At 49.2% G+C, this 17493-nt stretch overlaps 1 pseudogene; it reads right to left on the bottom strand.

Annotated features, from left to right (window-relative positions):
- The window catches only part of LOC119469269, an 18058-nt pseudogene extending 11134 nt beyond the window's left edge, over positions 1-6924 (bottom strand).
- Positions 6925-17493: the final 10569 nt, after the last annotated feature.

The raw sequence follows: 17493 nt of genomic DNA, 5'->3' as shown, positions 1-17493 counted from the left end.
CAGCAGCCCCTCGACTGGTCCCCAAACTCCTTTCCATTCCCATAGCCGTTGTTCGGCCCGGGCCCCCACCCCGCCTTGTTACCCTGGGCCCCACAGACAACCCAGCTCCTGCTCAGTGGAGAAAACAGAGGCCTTTGTGGAGGCCCCTGCCCCTGCCACTGCCCCCCCATGCCTCTGCAGCAATCTGCCTGCACCTTTCGTGTCCAAGGCCAGCTGTCCCTTGCCTGTCTCCTCCTGGCCTTACAGCTGTCTTTTCCTTCCTCCAACGTCTCCCTCTCTGCTGGCTCTTTTCTCTCTACCCATAAAATTCTCAAAAGCTCCCATCCATGCCTCTGCCTTCATCAAAGTCCCCCTCCTTCCTGGCCACCCTCCCCGTGTGTCCCCTTCTCATCACAATCCTTGCTACCCCCATGTTGTTCTTCTGGGATGCCATGAGGCTCCCATGGCTCACCTGCCCACCTGCCCTCTTGGGGGCTTTCAACACCAACCACAGTCGTGGGACAACTGCTGGGGGCTCCGGACATAATGTAACACCACCCCCCACCCCGGAAGGATTTGGGATCCCACAAAGTTCACCCAGGACACAGGGATAGTTACCCACGAGGGCTTAATGAGTTCACCTCGGCAGCTCAGTCCAACACTGAGAGACTGATTAGATCTAAGATTCCACCAGGCCTGGATCTCATCAACATGGTGCCTCCCTGCCGGTTTCTTCCTTTTTCTTTTTGTTTGAGATGGAGTCTCGCTCTGTCTCCAGGCTGGAGTGCAGTGGCGTGATCTCGGACTCACTGCAACCTCCTCCTCCCGGGTTCAAGCAATTCTCCTGCCCCAGCCTCCTGAGTAGCTGGGACTACAGGCACGAGCCACCATGCCCAGCTAATTTTTGCATTTTTAGTAGAGACACGATTTTATCATTTTGGCCAGGGTAGTCTTGATCTCTTGACCTTGTGATCCGCCCACCTCGGCCTCACAAAGTGCTGGGATTACAGGCAGGAGCCACCACGCCCAGGCATCTTCTTTCTTAATATACCCTGTCCTTTTCCTCCACCCCTCTGCCAACAGCCCCCCTCCTTCTCAGGCCTGGCTGCCCCTTCTGGGCTGCTCCAGACCCTCTGGGCAATTGAAACCTCCCTGGCCAATGTCATCAGGGTGTTCCATGTGGTCACAGCTGGTGGTGGTAGCTTGGCAGCATCTGAGACTATCAACCACCTCTTCTTCCTCAAACATGTGACCCCTGGGTTTCCCCAGCATCCACTTCTTTCTTGGTTTTCTTGCCCACTCTCCAGCCACTTTGTCCCCTCCTCACCCTTCGTAGCTCCTCTTCCCTGGCTCACTAAGCCTTTAAGACTTTCTTTTTCCTCCTCTTTTACTTTTTTCTTTTTGAGAGACGGTCTTGTCTGTCACTCAGGCTGGACTGCAGTGGTGTGATCACAGCTCTCTACAGCCGTAAGCTCCTGGGCTCAAGCTCCTCCAGCCTCACCCTCCCAGAGTGTTGGGATTACAGGTGTGAGCCACCACCTGCCTCCTTCCTCCTCTTCTCTCGTCCCTGGGCTCCCTCTTCCAGGACCATCATCTCTCTGACTGCCACTCTGGCCTCCTTACACTCTCCCTTGTGCTGGATCCTTGACTAACATAGCCGGTGACATGTCACCACCTCAAAGTCATCAGGCCCCAAACCAACTCTATTTTTTCTTGAGACAGAGTCTTGCTCTCAGTGGTGCAATCTCCACTCACTGCAACCTCTGCCTCCTGGGTTAAAGTGATTCTCCTGCCTCAGCCTCCCAAGTAGCTGGGATTATAGGTGTGTGCCACCACACCTGGCTAACTTTTTTGTATTTTTAGTAGAGGCAGGGTTTCACTATGTTGGCCAGGCTGGTCTTTTGACCTAGTGATCCGCCCTCCTCAGCCTCCCAAAGTGTTGGGGTTATTACAGTTGTGGGCCACTGTGCCTGGCCACCAAACTTCATTTTTGATGTTTATGATAAATGCAAAATAAAAGAGATAAACTAAGTGAATAAGTGTTAAATATGAAGAAGCCAGCACTTGATGGTTTTGAAAAATCTTAGCCTCCTTGCTAGAATTAAGAAATACTTTTGAGCAAAAATAGATTCAAACTCTGTCTTTCCTCTGAACCAGGCCTCCTTCCTGAGTGTCCCATCTTCCTGGTATCTGTCATGCATTCAGGGATTCATTCATCCAGTGATTTCATCAACAAGCATTTACTGGGCGCCTATCAGGCAGCAGCCCCTGTTCTAGGTGCTACGATGCTGTGTTTGTGGGGGGTTGTGTGGAGGCCCTGCTGGGTCGCTTCAGGCCCTGCTTAGCCAGTGCTTTTATGCCCCTGAATGCTATCTTTGCTATGTCAGTTTCCCACAACTAGCACTTGCAGTTATTTTTTGGACTAAGGTTCCAGGAGCTTCTTTTCCCACAGGTCTCGAGCACTGGAAGTACTTAAGTATTTATGTTTCCCTTCCCAATCCCACAATGCACCCCAAGTCCTGTAGCCAATGCCTGCTTGGTGCAAGAGCCTGAAAGCCCAGCCTCCTTTCCTCTGGGAGGGACAGCTCGGGGGTGTGAGTTAGCTGGTGGTGCTCCCGTGTGGGGTGAGGGTGAGGGAGCCCCCTGTGGGACCCGGTCTGAGGTCACAGCCTGGCCGGACCTTGTCTCCCTTTCCTGTACTGCTTTCCCCTTCCCTGTCCAGTTTGTCTTGAGACCGCTTTCGGAATAAATCGCTTGCTCCTAAATTCTTGTTCCAGGGTCTGCTTCTGTGGACTCCAACCCAAGTCAGCAGTGAACACGACAGCGGAGGAGTTACCAGCTCTTCCCTAATGCCCTCATTCAGACTCTCAGACCCTGCACCCTCAGGGCCATCCTCTGGGGAGTGGGCCTTGCCATCCAGTTGAATGCAACAAGCTCCTCCCAGACCCCAGAGGACAGGCTTGTCCACCCTGGTCTACTTTTCCCTCCAGTCCGCCCTCAGCTACACATCTGATCATGCTGCTCCTCCACTTGAAACCCTCCCAGCCAACTCAACAAAAACATGAGAAAAAGATTTGAATCCCTACATACCCACTCAGAATGGCTAAAATTAAAAAACCAGACTAAACTACAAAACCTAACAATGTATGACGGGCCAGCAAGGATGAAGAGTGACTGGAACTCTTGTATGTTGCTGGTGGAAATGCCAAAATGGTGCAGGGCAGTTTCTTATCAAGTTGAACATACGTTTTATCATAGGACACAGGAATCCCACTCTTGGGTGTTTCCCCTAGAAATGACAACTCTTGTCCACTCAAACACCTCTCATAGACATTTATTGTAATTTTATCCATAATTGCCCCATATGTGAAACAACCCAAATATCTCTAAACTTGCAAAGGCATTAAAACAAACAAACAAACAAACAAAAAAGCAAATGAACTGTGGTACAGCTGTATAATAGAACGGTTCTCAGAAATAAGGAGGAATGGGTTGGGCGCGGTGGCTCACACCTGTAATCCCAGCACTTTGGGAGACCGAGGTGGGCGGATCATGAGGTCAGAAGATTGAGACCACCCTGACCAACATGGTGAAACCCCATCTCTACTAAAGTTACAAAAAAATTAGCTGGATGTGGTGGCGCATGCCTGTAGTCCCAGCTACTTGGAAGGCTGAGGCAGGAGAATCGCTTGAACCCGGGAGGTGGAGGTTGCAGTGAACCCGAGATCGTGCCACTGCACTCCAGCCTGGTGACCGAGCAAGACTTCACCCCAAAAAGAGAAAAAGAAAAGAAAGAAGGAGGAACAAATATTGAATCACACAACATCTCAAATGCATTACGATAAGTGAAAGAAGCCAGACCCAAAAGGCTCCATACTGCATGGCTCCATTTATGACATTCTGGAAAAGGGTAAGTGGAGGGATGGGGGACAGATCAGTGGTTGCCAGGGGCTGGTAGGGCATGAGGGAATTTTGAAGCTGATGGAAATGTTTTATATCTTAATTGTGGCGGGAGTTACGCAAGGATATATATTTGTTAAAACGTCCACTGAGAAGAGTGAATGTCATTCTATGCAAGTGATATTTCAATAAACCCGACTTTTAAAAAAAGCCCTTTTCTGGCCAGGCATAGTGCCTCATGCCTGTAATCCCAGCACTTTGTGAAGCCCAGAGGGGAGGATTACTTGAGGCCATGAGTTTGAGACAAGCCTGGGCAACATAGTGATATCCTGTCTCTACAAAAAAAAAAAAAAAAAAAAAAGAAAAGAAGTACAAAAATTACCTGGGCATGGTGGTGCACACTTGTAGCCCTGACAGCTTGGGAGGCTGCAGTGGGAGGAGCACCTGAGCCCTGGAGGCCCAGGCTGCAGTGAGCCATGATCACACCCACACACCAACCTTGGAGACCGAGTGAGACCCTGTCGCTAAATAAATAAATAAATAAGTCCTCTCTGCTGAGTGAAAATTGGTCAGATCGCTGGGAAAACTGTTTGATAGTATCTGTGAAAGCTGAACAGATGCCCAGCCCATGACCCAGCAATTCCACTCCTGGGAATGTACCTCACAGAAAGGCGTGCACGGGCCACTCAAAGATGCACACTGAATGCTCACAGCAGCTTTCTCTGTCAAAGCAAAAAGGTGGAAACAACCCAAATTTCTGTCAATGATAGGTGCCGGAAGGACATGGGGATTAGGTTACCCATGAGAGGTAGCTGGTTTAACAAAGTCCTGTTCACCCTAATACATGTGACTGCAGTAATCCCTCTACTATGCTCCATCTGCTCACTGCTGCATCCTTAATTGCTCAGTGTTCCCTGCCTTTCCTCTCAGAGTACTAACACATGGACAAATAAATCCCTTGGAGGTATATTCATAAGAAAGAATACTACATAGCAATGAGAAAGAACAAATTACATTTACATAGAGCAACCTGGATGAATCTCATAGACATATGTTTCGTGAAGCCATGTGGGAAGTAGAATAGTTCCTTTTTAAAGTTTCCTTTCTTGTTAAATCATAAGTGTGCTAATAACGCTTTGTTAAGCCCTATCCTATGTAGCTGTTAAACATGCTTACAGGCACGTAGTACATTCTATGTCCTTGTACTTTGACCAAGATATCTGTGCTGGACGTGCTCACAGGCATGTCCCAGCTCTCCACTGCTTTTACCTGTTTAGAAAAGTTTTAAGTTTTTAGCCAACCGGGTTTTAGTTTAGATTGTAAGGTCTGGTTCCAGCCAATGGAGATCAACACAGCAGTAAGGACAAGCCTAAATGCATAAGGGATAAATTTGTGTGTTTTCCCTTTGTTCTTTGTACTCTCACTACTGGGAGTACCCTTCCTGCAGCCCAGGAAGTAAAAATTGCATTGCTGAAAGATCCTTTGTCTCAGTGCTAATTTTTCTTTGCGGCACTGAGCATCTATTTCCAACAAGTCACTGAGTGTCTATTTCCAACAAGCCAGGTAGGAGGGGACACATTGATTCCATTCATCTGAAGTGTAAGAATAAGCAGAACCACTCTTGGGTCACAGAAGTCAGAATAGTAATTACTTCTATGGGGCTGGATACTAACAGACAGGGGTACAAGGGAAACCTCTAGGGGATGCAATTATTTTATATCTCAGTGGTGATTACATGGACGTGTGCATAATTAAAAATTCACTGGGACACACACTTAAGATTTGTGCACTGTATTGTGTGCATACTAGGTGTTTTCATACAAAATAATGAGATGTTGAGGTGGGAGAATTGCTTGAGGCCAGGAGTTTGAGACTAGCCTGGGCAACAAAATGAGACCCCGTTTCTAAAAAAAAAAATTCTAATTAGCTTGACAAAGAGTGTACGCCTGTATTCCCAGCTACTTGAGAAGCTGAGGCAGAAGGATTGCTTGAGCGCAGGAGTTTGAGGCCACAGTGAGCTCTGTACTGCAGTCTGAGTGACAAAGCAAGGCCTTGTCTCTTAGATAATAATAATAACAATAATAAAATAATACGGCCGGGCGTGGTGGCTCACGCCTGTAATCCCAGCTTTTTGGGAGGTCTAGGTGGGCAGATGATGAGCTCAGGAGTTCAAAACCAGTCTGGCCCACATAATGAAACCCCATCTCTACTAAAAATACAAAAAACATTAGCCGGGCACGGTGGCATGCACCTGTAGTCCCAGCTACTTGGGAGGCTGAGGCAGGAGAATAGCTTGAACCCAGGAGACAGAGATTGCAGTGAGCCGAGATCATACCACTGCACTTCAGCTTGGGTGACAGAGAGAGACTTCGTCTCAAAAAAATAAATAAATAAAATAAAATAAAAATTATAAATACAAAACAAAATATATTCTGCACTTATCAGCTTTACTAGCCATTGCAAGAGCCGAGGGTGAGAGGAGATGAGGAATACAAGATCCCAGCCAGGAAGTGAGATGAAACTGGGGCCCGTGGGAGCTGTTACCACCCCTGGAGAGGAAGTGCTAAGCCCCTAGAAGGACACAAGGCTCAGGTTACCCAGGAGAGGCAGCAGTTTAATTAGGTTCCTGTTCAGCCTGACACACGTGGCTGTCCACCGTAATCCCCCTGCTACGCCCCATCTGCTCACTGCTGCATCTTTAATTGCTCAGTGTCCTGGCCCTTCCTCTCTAACTCTCACATCTCATGCTTAGTCCAAACCGGTCCTCGCTGGACCCTGCCTTCCTGCCTCTCTCTTTCCTTCCTTTTTCTTTCTTGGTTGCCCAAGCAGTTGTACCCCTGCCCATCTCCTCACCAGCTGCTCCCACAAAGGTCCTCCAAACTTCGCATCAGCCAAGCCCAGGGACTTCATGGCATCCTCATCCCCCACCCAATGTCTCCATGCACAGCCCACGGGTGACCCCATCCACCTGCTGGAAATGCCCTCCTCCTGTGCTTCCCAGAGCTCCTTCTCCTTTTCCCCCAGGACCCCCTTGCAGGCCTTCATCCGCCTCCTTGGTGGGCTTCTTTTTGTATTCAGTGCCCATGTCTAGTGAGGCCCAGGACTCAGCCCCAGGTCTCTTCTCCTTGCCATTCCCTCAGGTTCCTGGACTGTGTCCTCCTTCCCCGCCTGGCATTCTGGGTTAGACATGGGCCTTGGAGCTGCAAACCAGGCCACTAAAGCCCCTGGCTAGCAACCATGGCTGGTGCTGCCCAGCCGCCACGCTACTTGGGGTGCAGGCAGATGGCCAGACCCTCTATGGATCTCCTCCTTGGACCCCCACAGCTCATGGAACCTGTCCTGACATGTGTCTCCCGCTGTGTTCTTGCTGGACCTCCTCAGCCCCTCTGGTGGAGAGGATTCCATATGCAGACTCACTCAGTTACTCTCCACACGGTGGCCAGACGATCTTGAAGAAATGGAAGTTAGTTCTCAGACCCGCCGTGCCCCTCACGGCACTTGGAATAAACAACAAGGCCCTATGTGAAGCGCCTCCGTTTCCCACTCCACCCTCCTGCTCCCTGCCCCTGGCTCCCTGGTGCAGCCGCACCAGCCTTGCTACCCATCCTATAATGCGCCATGCCTGGTCCCATGGCAGGGCCTTGCTTTACAGGATCCCCATTAATGGGCTGAATTGCACGCCCCTGCAATTCATGTGTTCAAGTCCTAACCTCCTGTACTCCAGACTGTGATCTTATTTGGAAATAGGGTTGTGTAGGCTGGGCGCGGTGGCTCACGCCTGTAATCCTAGCACTTTGGAAGGCCAAGGTGGGTGGATCACCTGAGGTCAGGAGTTCGCGACCAGCCTGGTCAACATGGTGAAACCCCATCTCTACTAAAAATTCAAGAATTAGCCAGGCATGGTGGCAGGTGCCTGTAATCCCAGCTACTCAGGAAGCTGAGGCAGGAGAATTGCCTGAACCTGGGAAGCAGAGGTTGCAGTGGGCCAAGATCACGCCATTGCACTCCAGCCTGGGCAACAGAGCGAGATTCTGACTCAATTAAAAAAAAAAAAAGGAAGAAAGAAAGAACTAGGGTTGTGCAGATGTAATTAGCTAAGACAGTGATATGGCTTGGATCTGTGTCCCCACCCGGTCTCTGTCATCCCCAGCGTCGAAAGTGAGGCCTGGTGGGAGGTGACTGGATCACGGGGCAGTTTCTCATGAACGGTTTAGCACCATCCCCTTGGTGCTGTCCTCGTGAGTTCTCATGAGATCTGGTTGTTTAAAAGTGGGTGGCACCATCCCACTCCCTTTTGATCCTGCTCTGGCCACGTAAGACGAGCCTGCTTCCCCTTCACCCTTCCGCCACAACTGTAAGTTTCCTCAGGCGTCCACAGAAGCAAAACCTGCCATGCTTCCTGTACAGCCTGCACAAATGTGAGCCAATTAAACCTCATTTCTTTATAAATTACTCAGTCTTAGGTATTTCTTTATAGCAATGCAAGAACAACCTAGTAGAGATGAGGTCACACTGGAGTAGGGTGAGCCCCTAATCCACTATGACTGGTGTCTTTATAAGATGGAGAGATTTGGACACACACACACAGGGAGGATGCCACGTGAAGATGAAAACGAACATGCTGGTCTACAAGGCTGGGAGTGCCGAAGGTTGTCAGGCAACCACCAGAAGCTAGAAGAAGGCCTGGAACAGATTCTCCCTCACAGCCCCCAGAAGGAATCAGCCCACCGACACCTTGATCTTGGACTTCCTGACTCCACAGCAGAGAAAATACCTTTCTTTCTTTCTCTTTCTTTCTTTCTCTTCCTTCCTTCCTTCCTTCCTTCCTTCCTTCCTTCCTTCCTTCCTTCCTTGCTTCGTCCCTCCCTCCCTCCCTCTCTCTCTTTCTTTCTTTCTTTCTTCTCTCTCTCTCTCTCTTTCTTTCTTTCTTTTCTCTTTCTTTTTTTTTGAGATGGAGTTTCGCTCTGTCACCCAGGCTGGAGTGCAGCGGCACCATCTCTGCTTCTTGCAACCTCCATCTCCCAGGTTCAAGCGACTCTCTTTCCTCAGCCTCCTGAGTAGCTAGGATTACAGGCATAAGCCATCATGCCCGGCTAATTTTTGTATTTTTAGTAGAGACAAGTTTCGCCATGTTGGCCAGGCTGGTCTTGAACTCCTGACCTCAGGTGATCCATTGCCTTGTCTTCCCAAAGTGCTGGGATTACAGGCTTGAGCCACCGTGCCTGGCCGACAATACCTTTCTGATGTTGAAGCCACCAGTTTGAAGCGCTTATTCTCTCAGCCCTAGCAAATTAAGACAGTCCCCCTGACAGGCATGCCTCCCTCCCCCAATCAGCACATCACCCAATCCTTGTGTCATTTAGATCTCGGATAGAACGCCACCTTTTCCCAGAGGCCCTCCCTGAGTATCCAGTCTAAATGGCTTCACCCCTTCCCTTGCCCACTGCGAGTGCAGGCTGGGGTCACTCTCCAGCCTTTTGCCCTCATCCTACATTTTCACCCTCGAACTCACGACCACCTGAAGACAGAGTATGTAGTCATTTGCGCACCTGCATTTTGTCTGTCTCCTCTGCTAGTTTAAGAGCTTTGTGTGGTCCAGGGCTTCTGGCATCTTCTGCCTTGTCTCTCGTGTCTGGCACAGGAGGCTCTCAGGTAAGATCTCCATCTGGATGCTTTTAGCCAATCAGCAAATATTTAGTGGGAATCTATGCTGGGGAACAAAACAGCCCCAGTCCCTGAGGCAGGGCAGGGAGGGAAGTCAGTGTTTTGTGGGAAGCAGAGAATGTATGGACTAGTTGCTGGGGAATGTGGAGGGGAAGCATCTAAAGACATGGGGAAGGACGAAGGGCTGTCTGTACCTGGTGAGCTGGAGCTGCAGCTGAGCGAGGCATCTGCTGAAGCCGGCGGCTTCTTCCCTCTGATGTTCACATCCCCTGCGTGTCCCCCAGCCCAAGATGTCCTAAACCAAACCTGTCATCTGCCACTGCGGACTCTCTGATCGTCTCCTGCAAGGGATACTACAAACACCCACCAGGTCTCCCAGGGCACAAGCATCCGTTGTTTTCCCTCCCACACCCCCACACCTGATGGGCCAGCTTATCCTGTGCATCTCCAATCGCTCCCCTCCAATCCGTCTCCTCCACCCTAATGCCAGCTCCTTGAAGCCCTCAAGGATTCATGACATCCAGGTGACTGTGGTGGCCTCTGGGGAGGGAGGGGGACACTACCCCCATAAATGTATTAATTTTCCAGTTAAAGTATGGAAATTCAGGCTGGGTTTGGTGGATCATGCCTGTAATCCCAGTACTTTGGAGGTCGAGGTGGGAGGATCACTTGAGCTAGGAAGTTTCAAACCATCCTGGACAACACAGCAAGATCCCATCTCTACAAAAATTTTTAAAAATTAGCATCAGCCTGGCATGGTGGCACATGGCTTAGTCCCAGCTACTTGGGAGGCTGAGGAGGAAGGACCACTTGAGCCCAGGAGCTCGAGGCTGCAGTGAGCTATGATTGCACCAATGCGCTCCAGCCTGGACAACAGAGTGAAACCCTGTTTCTTAAAAAAAAAATTAAAAAATTAAAAAAACTTAAGTTTACATAAAGAGTGTCAGTGTCTGATAGCAGTTTCCCCCTTCCCAGGGGCCATAACCCTTCACAATATTCACAAAGGCCACTCTGCAAAGCAGCAGGAGTTGGGGCTCCAGGCACTATGAAGGTGGCAGGGATGGTGCAGGTGGGAGCAGCCTGCCCAGCCCCTCTCGTGGCACGGTGCAGCTGTTCTAAGGCCCACTTGGGAACTCTCCTGGCTCCCCAAGGATGCACCACTCAAGGCTCAGGCAGACCCCAGGAGCCATTCCCACCCCTTCAACCTGCCAGAGGCTGTCTTGGGAGTGCCCACTGACCCCTTGAGCCCCATTGCTCTGGTTCCGCGACTATGGTGTGTACCGGACACTGGGGCTCTGGGTGGCTGCCGGGGCATTCGATATAGAAAAGAAAGGTGGCCCAAAGGTCCCAAGAGTCCACCGTGGTCAGTGCCCAAATTGCTGGAAGAAGGAAGCAAGCTCTCCCTCGACCACCTGCCCACCATTTCTACAAACAGAGACTGAGGCGCAGAGAGGGGTGGCCATCTGCCTGGAGTCCCTGGAGGTGAGGCAGGGGTCACTCTGTCCCCCGAGGCCTTTCCCCTGAAAGTGACCTCTGTCCTGAGCCCATCCGATAACCCTGTGGGCTTCCTCTTAGTCCAGCACCTGCCTCCACAGAGTTGGGGACTTTTGAGGCAAGGGAAGGCAAAGTTGCCCTAAGAATCCTAGCCCTACTGCATGCAGCCTTTACTTCCTGACCCCACAGGAGCCCCGGGAGTCAGGAGCCCTCCCCGTCAAAAGCCTCTTCTCCCCTACCCACTTCCCTCCTCCCCCAAACCCAGCCTCTGCTCACTATGTCTTCCTTGACACCCCAAATGGTTTCAATCATTTTTTTTTAAGATTGAACTGCATTTCAGACATTTGCATTTCATGTCAGAAAATGTGAATTCAGCAGTGGCCGGGACGAATGCCAGTCGCCGGGTGCCAAGGGTGAAGGCGAGGGCCGGTGTCTCCAGCTGTGGGGCAGGACAAAGTCCCTGTGACTGCCAGCTGCCACCAGGACCCAGGGACAGACGGGAGGGCCCCAGAAGAATGCCGAGCTCATGTTACTTGGCAGAAGGAAAATGATTCAATTCTGTTCTATTCACTGAAACACGTGTTCTTGTCCAAAGCTAGTTCCCTGCTGCCGCCCTCGGCCCCGTGCCCCAGCCTGATTGTGCCTCTGTTCTGCTGCTTGCTCTGAGTACCGTCCTCCTCTTAAGAACCTTGGGATTCTGAGCTGATTTTCTCTTTCCCGAATTCCACATTGTGATTTCCATTTTCTGTCTCTGGAAGGATGTGCCAGTTGCCTTTACAACGGGGGCCTGAGGGCTGGAGGAGACGAACAGGAGGGAGATTTTTCTCTGGGTGGTCTTTTGTGGATTTTGAATTTTGAAACATATAAATGTAGTTTCTGATATAACAAAAAACATTAAAAGTTTTAAAAATTGTTTCCATTTAAAAATGAGACCTTTCTGGACCCTGCTCCCTGTCTCTCCCCCTTGTCCCTCCTTCCCTCATAGCTAGAGCCTTGACTGCCTCCCTTTTTAGGGCTCCTCTGCCTTCACCGGAAGCTACTCTGACAAGGATCCCCCAAAGCCTCCCCAGGGACAAGACACCTCCTCTGACCTCTCTGGACACAGCCCACGGCCCGCCAGTTCACCTTCTGGAAACTCTCCTCCTTGGGTTCTGGTACGCCTCCTCCTCATGTCTGCCCTCCGGCCCTGCCTTTTCAATCCCCCTGAGGGGGTGCCCTAAATGCTGGCATGGTCTGAGCCTCTGCCTGGACTCTCCTGCAGTATCACCCAGCCCTGAAGCTTCGACACCCTCCTGGACCCAGCAGTCTCCAGTGTACCTTCCATGGCAAATCAGGACCTTCCCTGCTTGGATCCACTCTTACCCCTCAACTCAGACCTCCCTGCCAAGCCCCAGACCCCAGATCCACCTGCCCCCTTGACACCCCATTTGTTTACTGCAGCGACCTCATGCAAACACGTCTGGGCAGGCTGACTTCAAACCTGAGCTCTGCCACCTCCTTGCTGTGGGCAAGTTTCTCAACCTCTTTGTTTCTCTGTTTCCTTGTGTAAATGATGATAGGTGAGGTACATCTACCTCATGGGATAGTTATAAGTACGAATGAATTAACATAAGTAACACTCTTAGAACAGTGTCTGGCACATCGTAAATACTAAAACGCATTGTTGAATAAGAATGTCCCAAATGGAGCTCCTGATCTTCCTCCTGCAGCATCCCTTCCCGTTGCCATTCAACCCATTCTGAATGCCAGAAACCCAGGGGTCTTGCTCGACACTGCCCTCCTCTTCCTCCTCCTTCTCTGCTTCTCCTGCCCCAGTGTGCACCCCATCACCAGCTCTGGCCCATTTTACCCCCTAAATCTCTCTCCGTCTCCACCCTCTTCCTGGCCCACAGTCCCCTGGAATTGCTCTTGTTAAGCTCATCAATGTTCCACTAATTGCCAAATCAAAAGAAATGTTCAGCCTTCATCGGTCTGGATTTTCTGCTACATTTGGTCCTGCGGATCTCACTCTCCTAGAAACGCTTCACTAGCCCAGTTTCCATGACAACCTGCTCTCCAGCTCTGCTCACGTGGCACGTGACACTGACATTTCTTTCTCTTCATTGCTTTTGTAGGTGTCCCAGGCTCTGCTAGCCCCTGAAATGATGGGGTGGAGGTCCTTAGACTCCAGCAGGGCTCTCCCTAGCTCTCAGTCTCCCCAAGCCACAGCCACCCCAACTCTGTATCTCTGGTTGAGATGCCCTGCTGAAAACCAGGCTGCTGAACCTGACTCCCTGCTGGCCATCTCCCCCAGCTGTCTGCAGACCCCACAAAGTCAACTTTAACTTGTGACCATTACCCCTCCCTGATCCACTTGCTTCTCCAAGTCCCAGTGAGATCACCGTAACACAGATACCTGCCCATGGCTGTTGCCTGCTCAAAACCCTTCCACAGTCTCCTGTTGCCTACAAGATTCAGTTCAAGATGTTGAGCATTTTTCGTGTGTGAATTTGACATCTGCCTATCTTCTTCAGGGAAGTGTTTGTTCAAATCTTTTGCTCATTTCTTATTGGGTTGATTTTTTTTTTTATCATTGAGTTTTGAGACTTCTTTATAAATATTCTGGATATGAGTTCTTTATCAGATAGATGATTTGCAAATGTTTTCTCCCAGTCTGTTGTTGGTCTCTTCACTCTCTCGGCAATGAAAAGAGCATGTTTTTAAAAATTTTGATGGAGTCTAGTTGGTCAATTTGTTCCTTCATGAATCATGCTTTTATTATCTTGTTCTTTTATGGTGTTGTAGCTAAGAAGTTTTTGCCTGACCCAAAGTTATGAAGGTTGTTCTCTTACATGTTTTATCCTAGAAGTTATATAGTTTGAGTTTTACCCTTTTTATTTATTTTTGTTTTTATTTTATTTTTTTTGAGACAGAGTCCCACCCTGTCATCTAGGCTGGAGTGCAATAGCAGGACCCTGGCTCACTGCAACCTTCACTTCCCGGGTTCAAGCAATTCTACTGCCTCAGCCTCCCTAGTAGCTGGGATTACAGGCGTGCACCTGTATTAGCCACACCTGGCTAATTTTTGTATCTTTAGTAGAGACAGGGTTTCACCATGTTGGTCAGGCTGGTCTCAAACCTCTGACCTCGTGATCCATCCACCTTGGCCTTCCAAAGTGCTGGGATTACAGGCATGAGCCACCGCGCCAAGCCCTATCCTTTTTATTTTTTACTTATATTTTTATGCTTGAGTTAGAGTTGCATTTTTGGTATTGCAAAGAAGTGCTAATACTATAATCTATTTGAAAGGCAAAGCTTAAAGACCTTCAATGGCTCCTCATTGCTCTTGTGATAAAAATCCTAAACTCCCTAGCATGGGTCAAAGGTCCTGCATGAGCTTCCTGGCCTGATACCTGACCTTTTCCTTTCTGGCCCCCCATGATGCCCTGTGCTCTGAATGTACACACGAAATGGCAGTTCCTTGAGCTCGATGCCCAGGGCAATTCTTTCCTGGAGCTTTAGGGCAGGCTGGGTCAGACAGCCAGGCTGAAGCAAGACTCCACTCCCCGTCTCCTCCAGATCTGAAGTTGTTTTTCATGTGAGGTTACACCCAGGACCCCACTTGGGCATCTTCCATTTATTTCCCTTTCCCCCATCAAGGCTGCCTTGTCCAGAGCCCTGTGCCGGTAGGTTCAGGGTCCCAGCGCACTCCCTCCCAGTCTTTTTTTAATGTTCTTTTCTGTTTTCCACAGCTGAGATTATCTCCCGCATACAATTTGCTCCCTGGCTTCTCAGTTGCTGCTCCACTTTTTATATTATAAGAATTTTTGAGCTGTTCGTAAAAATACGATTAGTGGATGAATAATAGTCCATCTGAGTGGATATAAAATAATTTGCTTAACATTTCCCCAATAGTTGGTTTTTTGGGTTGCTTCCATTTTTTATTAGAGACAAGGCCATACTACATCTCTTTGTACATAAATCTTTGTCGATTTGAGACTATTTCCTTCTGATGGAGCACCATAAGTGTAATTACTGGGTCAAAGGCTGTAGTAATTTACATTCCCATCAGCAGTATTGTCTGTTTCATCACACCCTAGCCAGCATGGGGTATTCTCATTAAAATTTTTTCTTCACTCTGTGATGGGCAAAAAGTGTTATCTCACTGTTGTTTTAATTTACTTTTTAAAAAATAATTAGATATTGGAAAATGGGTTCAACCTGTGAGCCATAAAAAATTAATCTTCTGTTAATTGAGTGTTCTATCCCTTCACATTTACCCAGCAGTGATTTGAATTTTTAAAACTCAATTTGTATGGATTCTTAAACACCAAGGATATTAACCCTCTGCGTGACATCCTCCAAAGTTGTTTTCAATTTCCACACGGTGAAACCTAAAATTTTTAATCTAGTTTCTCTTTCTTTTTCTTTGTGATTGCTGTTCTCGCTTTTAAGCTTAGAAGGCTCACCGTGAGTTTGGGGTGAATACTCACTTCTACTTTATTCAAGTGTGATTTTTAATTTAAATCTTTAATCCATCGGAACTTGATGCTGATGTATGACATGAAGTGAAGAATGAGTGGATTTGCTTTTTCAAACAGCTTAGCGATCATTCCAGCACCTTTATTAACTAATCCCTTCCTTCTTCACTGCTTCATGGCATCTCTTTATAGCTCTGTGGAGTATGGTAATATTTTTCTCTTATACTATGTGTGGGTTTAATATCCTCTACCTCATTCTTTGCCTGACTGTCCAAGCTACCTGGGTGCACTGTTTTTGGGGTGCTGACATTCCACAGAGTCCTTGGCTTGGCTTTTGAACTCTTCTGTGGGCTTTTGTGAATCTGTAGCACAAACAAGTTGTGTGGCTATTGTCTACAGGGGAGTCTACAGGAATGAAAGCCACAGCTTTTCAGGGCAAGAGTTGGGGTTGAGAAAGGAAAAATCCTAGATTCTGCAAAGTTTGGAAGAGTTGGAGTCAAAGCCAAAAGAAGAGGCAAAGAGTTTATGCGTAGACAATAAACTGAAAAGACAATTCATGAGGATGGTGGAGCCCCAGTCCCTTGAAGGGGGTAAGAGTTCTACCTGTGGGCAGAAGGAGAGAAATCCAAGGAGATTCAACCAGAACCTTAGTACTGGCTGGATCCCCCAGAAGAGGCTCATGGTCCAGCCCCTCAACTGAATCCCAAGGAGGAATATGATGGAGTCCTGGACAAGTCTGAGGGAATCCCAGAGCAGAAGCCTTAAGTCTAACCTGGTGGTTACATCAAGGGGAGCAAAGGCAGCAGAATTCCCTGAGCAGCCTTGTGGAGATGAGCTGGCATCGGAGGATGTCTGGGCTTGGGCGGGGCTGAGAGTGAGCCTGGCAACTCAGGGAAGCTAGGGGAAGTTGAGCTTACTGAACTCTCAGAGACAGAGGCTGTGGTTGCCAGGAAGTGAGGATGGAACCAGAAGAGGCACGATCCTGCCTGGCAGAGCAGAGCAGCCCATTCATCTGTCTGTGACAATGTGGCATTCATGCCCTCACACACAAGTCACCTTTCCCTGAGTCCTGGGGCTTGGACCTGCACCTTGCCACTGTCATCTCATTGATGTGGCTCTGGGTTATATTTTGCCAGCCGAGAAGGCTGGTCAAAACTCCCACTCCAGGCAGCCTTCCGGTGAACGCCTTCTCCTAATGACCTGCAAACTCCGCTTTCGTCTTTCATAACTGACTTCTGATTGTGGACTAGATTCCCCCCGAAGTCAAGTTCTGGACATGAACCTAGTTGGAGCTCACTCTGGGGTGCAGAGGGGCTGGGACACTGGAGTCAGAGGCAAGAGGTGAAGAGGTTGAGCCCGCTGCCTGCCACTCACTGGAGCCCTGCGCTGAGTATCAACTTCCTTCTCTGCTTCTCCGTGGAATCCCTGTTGGTCTCATGGGATTTGTGAGGATGATATACAACTTGGCCCTGACTCAGCTGTGTAAACTGTGAAGTCCTGCGCTCACACTGGGGTGGGTGATCCCGGTTCTCCTGAGCAGACCTCCGGCCCCCACCCCATCATCCCTGCATGACAAGGATGCCAACCACACAACCCCCTCTCCGACTCTCCTAACCCCTCCTTCACTTTGCTGTGCAAAATTTAGCAAACACACAGAATTTATTTGTTTGCTTCAATGATCACAAACTCTTTTTGGCTAAAAGTTTTTGACCTCTCATTTCAGACATTTTATTTCAAATCAGAGAATATTTATTCAACACCCCGCATTTGGCTGCTCCAGGCTGGGGAGAATTCCAAAACAAATGAGACAGGGTCCTGGCCAGGGAGTGGGATGAAATTCCTGCCAAAGGGAGACACAGTGAAACACAAAGGTCACATACACGTTCCCAGACAGAAAGTGGAATGCAGATTACTCGGTAAAAGGCCAGTGGAACACTGTCCCAGGAGGTTGGATGTGTGTTACCGCCAGGGTGGATCCCTCTCGTCCACATGGCCT

Source organism: Cebus imitator, unplaced genomic scaffold, assembly GCF_001604975.1.
Source record: "Cebus imitator isolate Cc_AM_T3 unplaced genomic scaffold, Cebus_imitator-1.0 Scaffold18, whole genome shotgun sequence".
Taxonomy (NCBI): Eukaryota; Metazoa; Chordata; class Mammalia; order Primates; family Cebidae; genus Cebus; species Cebus imitator.
This window is presented reverse-complemented; position numbering and strand designations above follow the sequence as displayed.